Source organism: Plecotus auritus, assembly GCF_963455305.1.
Source record: "Plecotus auritus genome assembly, chromosome: 1".
Taxonomy (NCBI): Eukaryota; Metazoa; Chordata; class Mammalia; order Chiroptera; family Vespertilionidae; genus Plecotus; species Plecotus auritus.
Genome location: NC_137770.1, coordinates 33,791,053 through 33,797,296, shown reverse-complemented (window position 1 = coordinate 33,797,296; position 6,244 = coordinate 33,791,053).

Sequence of the window (6,244 nt, the reverse complement as noted above, 5' to 3'; positions counted from 1 at the left end):
GTGACCAGGGGTATGGATGGCAGCTCTACACACCCATTTGGTTATTATTTTTTTAATCAAAAGTATTTTTATTCTTTTTTACATTCAATATTATTTTGTATTACTTTCAGGTATACAGCATAGTGGTCAGACAATCATACTTTACAAAATGTTCCGCCAATATTTTTAATACCCACCTGGCACCATACATAGTTATTACAATACTAGAGGCCCGGTGCATGAAATTCATGCATGGGGGGTGTCCCTCAGCCTGGCCTGCACCCTCTCCAATCTGGGACCCCTAGTCGGACATCCCTCTCACAATCCGGGACCGCTGGCTCCTAACCGCTCGCCTGCCTGCCAGCCTGATCACCCCTAACTGCTCTCCCCTGCTGGCCTGATTGCCCCCTAACTGCTTGCTCCCCTGTGCCGGCCTGATCTCGCCCCTAACTGCTTGCTCCCCCGCTGGCCTGACTGCCCCTAACTGCCTCTGCCTCGGCCCCCGCCACCATGGCTTTGTCCAGAAGGAAGTCGACCTGGTCTAATTGGCATATTACCCTTTTATTAGTATAGATTATTGACTATATTCTCTATGCTGTACTTCACATCCCCAAGACTATTTTGTAACTACCAATCTGTACTTCTCAATCCCTTAACCCAGTCTCCCTGTATCTGTGAGCTGTATCTGTCAGTTCTCTGTATCTGTGAGTCTATCTCTGTTTTGTTTATATTGTTCTTTAGATTCCGCACGTAGATGAAATCACTTTGGTTATTTCTTGAACCAGACGTTGCACGGCTCACTGGGCCCTTGCAGGAGCTGGCTTGTGACGTGCGTACCTTTCCCTACAGGCCTGCCATGGGAGCTGCCAGGTTTCTGTTTTTCTTGGCAGGAGGCTCAAACCTTCACCATGCTCAGCACTGGAGTGGAAGGTTCTGGCACTGATTTAACAGTGGATCCTTGATTCCTCCGTCGTTTAAAATTAATAGCAGAGACTGTGGCCGAATAATTTTGCCCAGAGAAGGCTGTGGCTGTCCGAGGGCCCCACCCCTGCAATGGACAGCAGAGGAAAACAATCCTAAATGGGGCCTGGCAGTCAGAACAGGCCTGCTGGTGCAGCTGGCATCCAGCACTGGATGCAGGAGGGAACCTGCTTGGCTGGTTGTGAATTGTCCAGGGCCACCTGTTTGGTTCTCTTCTAGACACGCCCATCTTACTGGGTGTCACAGGGCACACACATCGGCCAGGGTGAGCTGGAGTGGACCACTCGTCAGACCGTACAGAGCCAACAGGGTAGTCTGTCCCCGCCTCCCCCCGGAAAGTCTGAGTAACCAGGGTTCAACCCTGTCTTAACCAGGCCCTGGTGTGAACCTCTGGGCAGGCACAAGATGGGCTTGCAGTGTCTGTGCCTACCACGGTGCAGACCACCAGGCACTGCAGAACAGGACCTAAAACCAGGAGAACAGTACGAAGCAATAGTTCTGATCCGGCCAGCAAGGGTATATTTCATTTCCAAAGTCCAAATTTTTTTCAGATTCGAGGTCTTTCATGAGTTCCTTCAGAAACCAAGCAAAGCCTTTTGGTTACCAGCCTTTGGTATTCCACATGCATTTACTTCCCTTTAAGGACTCTAATGCACTGAAGGATGGGATTTATTCACTCCATATTTCAACATAACTCAAACAGAAAGGGCTCACTGCCCGGGGCCTATGACAGCACACAGACCTAAGAATTGTTCATATTTGAGTATTTATTAAGGGCCAGGCATGGGGCAAGGGCTTTCACACACCTTATGCCTTTGTGCTGCTGTTGTCCGCATGTTATGCGTCAGGAAACCAGGGCAGTGCCACTTAGAGCCAATTCAGACAGGTGGACTCAGAGGCTGTGACCTAACCCCCCGGCTCTGGTTCTGAAGCTCTGTGCCCCACCCTGACCCTGAGAAGCAATGACACGACACAGTGGGTGATGGCGGCTTGCTGTGAGAGCTTCCAAAACTCGTGGGGGCCTGCCTGATGTTGTCTCTCAGGCAAGCCTGCTTCTTCAAACTGGTCCAGGGATGGGGGATTTGGCCAATTTGATTTTCTAGCTGAGGAATTAACTAAAAGCTATGCATTTTTGTCTATAGCCTGGCAAAGACTCTAAAGGACATTCTGCCTTTGCCCAGGGACGACCTAGCAGTGCCTCAGAAGGGTCCTGTTCTCCCATGGTGTTCGCACTGCACATCCAGTGTGGAGGCTGGGGAAATTATTCCCTACCTGGGTTTCCTCCACAGGCCAGAGAAACAGATTTGAACAAAAAAAAAAAAAAAAAAAAAAAAAAAAAAGGCTGCTTTCACATTTTCACATTCCCGGAGATTGTCCAAGATGGAGCCTGGGAAAGAGCTTGAGAGAGAGCCTCGCTGGCTTATAAACCTGCCTGGTGGCCGGAGGACAGCCGGTGCATGGCGTAAAAATGGGTGTTGCCCATGATGTCACCCTCTCTTGGGAGCCATGGGCTTCAAAAGAAGGTGCTGGGCAGCCATTGGCCAGTGGAGTGTTCGAGCCCCCCTGGGTGAAGGGAAACACTGTCTAACACCATCAAATGGACTATTTTCACATCCTCCTCCTCCCCGGCCCCCCATCCCTCACCTTTGTCCAAGTGCGGCCTTAGAGAGCCTGGCCTCAACCACACTTTGCTAATTCAGTCTTCCGTACCTCACTTTCCCCAACAGCTTCCTTTTGTTCCCTAGCTATTTTACTTTTGGGAGGCAGAGCTTCTTAAACTCAGTCTGGGTGGTGGGCCACAGTATGTTTTAGGTCAGGGGAACGGAGCCCAGGACTCCTTTCAACAAGCAACCCTGGGCATGGCTCAAGGGCCCCACTTGATTATCAACACCATGGAGGCTTCTGAGTGATTCTTCCTGAGCAGACTGTCCAATAGCACAAGTTGAGAGACACCACTGATTGGCGGGCGGAGGGAATGGCACAATCTCACTTGGGCTTACACCAGATCGGACCCAGGCAGCCATGGGGTCTCTTTGGTTTTGAAGAGTGCATCAGTCCAGTCTTGGGGTTCCCTTGCTGTCTCTTTATTCTCTCTGCCTTGTAAGAACAGGGCACGTCTGAGGGTCGGGAGCATTTGAGAGACACCAGGAAGCCCACCCTCCACTCTGCAGAGAGGGCCGCGGGAGCTGGATTTTTCCATCCTGCAGATGCAGCCCTGGTCACACGCTGTGTGTCGGTAACGACAGCTGGCACCTACCTGAGTGCTCATTTGGTCCCAAGGTCAAGCACATGATAAGCATATTTCACAACCACTTTACGAGGTTAGTACTATTATTATCATTTTACAGATGAGGACACCGAAGCCGAGAGAAGTGACCTGCCTGAAATTCCCCCACTATAGACAGAGCTGGGACTTTGAACTCAGGCAGTCTGACTTCAGGCCACACACCAAACGCTATTCTAGCATCTATTCAGTCTTGTGCTTTAAACCTTTCCAGCCAGGACAGCTCTGTGAGCTGAGGTAATTCTTTGCAGAAGTTGTAGCTCCTCTACATATGGGATGAGCATGTCAAGAATTTAAAAAGCTGGGCCAGCCCTAAGCGGTTTGGCTCAGTGGATAGAGCGTCGGCCTGTGGACTCAAGGGTCCCAGGTTCAATTCCAGGCAAAGGCATGTACATTGGTTGCGGGCACATCCCCAGTGGGGGGTGAGCAGGAGGCAGCTGATAGATGTTTCTCTCTCATCGATGTTGCTAACTCTCTCTCCCTCTCCCTTCCTCTCTGTAAAAAATCAATAGAATATATTAAAAAAAAATAAAAAGCTGGGCCATTTATTTTATTGTTTCCACCACCATTTATCCCCTCTATGCCCTCTTACTCCACCACCCTCCCCTCCCCCACTCACTAACATGACATTGTTGTCCATGAGTTCTCTTTTGCTTTTTTTTTTTTTTTTAAAGTCGAGCCATTTAAAATACCCTTTTACTTGGGGCAATTAATTGTAAAAACAGGAAAACATCAAGTTCACCCTAAGAAAAAGACAGGGCTTTTAACAGGACCCTCAGTGATGCCACCTATTGCAGTAACCCAGGGAATCACCAGGTTCTCTGGCATTGCATGGGGCTGTCCAGAGCGCAATAGCGAGAACAAACCAGAGAATATCACTGCTGTCAGAGAGTAAACCACGGTCAGACGTTGCTGTCCTGGTGGGTAGACACTGGTTCCCTGGACACACACACCAGAAGAAGCATGGCTGTGACTTTCACTAGTCCCTTTAGAAAGCACCATCTCTAGCTTGGGTGTCTTACCTTGTTTCTTTCCAGGCAGCTGCTCCCAGTGTACCACCTTTCCCCACCACTTGCCAGTCTGCTCAGCAAGTCAGTCAAGGGCTTCCGATTTCCCACTTGAGTCAGCTATCCGTTGTGGCTCTTCTTCCAACAGGTTTATTGAAATTTTGAGAAGCCTACAATGTAACCCCTTGTCCAGCCAATATGCTGGAGCCAGGAGCTGGCTCTCAGGGACATTGCCTATCACTGTGCTGGCTCCCTGCCTACCGGGCACCCAACTTCACAATCCTTGCATCTCATCCCCGGCTTAGAACCTGCAGTCGGTTCTAATACCTACACTGACCAAGCCAGCTGTGTGCGATGTGGAGTTTGTAATTACGGCCAGACATGCAAAGATATATAGTAAAAAGCAATGAAAAAGAGGAGGAAAGCATGCTAACTTTGAGGGCTTAAGAAATCACCTGACTTCTCATTCCAATTTGTCTTATTCCTGTTTCATTTGTCTTGGAATGGAGTGCCTTTAATAAATGGGATTGTGCTCCCAACATCCTTGCTTCCCCTATTACCGTGGTTGGCAAACTGCGGCTAGCGAGCCACATGCGGCTCTTTGGCCCCTTGAGTGTGGCTCTCACAAAATACCACAGCCTGGGCGAGTCTATTTTGAAGAAGTGGCGTTAGAGTAAGTTTAAGTTTAAAAAATTTGGCTCTCAAAAGAAATTTCAATCGTTGTACTGTTGATATTTGGCTCTGTTGACTAATGAGTTTGCCGACCACTGGTCTATTACAATCATGGTTGGGGGGAGGGAGTTTGAACATGTTACAAACTGCCTCTTGTAGAATCATGACCCACCTGTAACTCCCATTAACCAAAAGAGGTACTGTGGATCTGAAATCCCACTGATAGGGGTCCAGCACTACCATTCTAAAGAGTGACAAAGCAAAGAACTGATTTGACTTCACTCTCCTGGTCTAGGTACAGCAGTATTTCCTGCCAGCCAGACAGGAAAACCAAAGCTGAGCTGTGTCCTGGCCAGAAACCCTTTTCCTTGCAAGGCCAAACAAGTTTGGGCTGGTGTTGGTCCCTCACTTGATGCTGTTGAAGCCTTCTTTACTTCCAGCCCTTGCCAGCTCTGCTGCTTCCTCTAACAATGTTGGAACCGCTAGAAACTGACAGGTCCTAGAGAACACCGGTTGCCTTTGAAGTGGGCATTCATTACCAGGAGAAACCCAAACCCACAGCTCTGGGCTACCAACTCCCTTAGGGCCATTTATTTAGCAGGAACTGGGTCTAGAAATGCTGTCCTGAATAACCCCATCCCCGTTGGAACTTTATTTTTTTTTTAATTTTTATTTTTTAAATATATTTTATTGATTTTTTACAGAGAGGAAGGGAGAGGGATAGAGAGTTAGAAACATCGATGAGAGAGAAACATCGATCAGCTGCCTCCTGCACACCCCCTACTGGGGACGTGCCCGCAACCAATGTACATGCCCTTGACCGGAATTGAACCTGGGACCCTTCAGTCCGCAGGCTGATGCTCTATCCACTGAGCCAAACCGGTTTCGGCCCCGTTGGAACTTTAAAAGCTTCTATCTGCCCAGCCGGGTGTGGCTCAGTGGTTGAGTGTCAACCTATGAACCAGGAAGTCACTGTTTGATTCCTGGTCAGGGCACATGCCCAGGTTGTGGGCTTGGTCCCCAATGGGGGGCGTGCAGGAGGCAGCCGATCCATGATTCTCTCTCAACACTGATGTTTCTCTCTCTCCCTCTGAAATCAATAAAAATATTTTTAAAATAATAATAAAAGCTATCGATGAGCAAAGTCACCACCACCAGTTTATCCACCCCCTGGCCTGCCTGGGCTAAGCTGAGCCTTTAGAACAAAAAGGGAACTGCTATGGCTTATGGTTGCTCTCAGTTTTGCAAGGCCACGTAAGTGACCTCTGCTCCTCTCTCAGGCTTCCTCCACAGGGCCCTTCTCTTAAGCATCTTGGCCTTT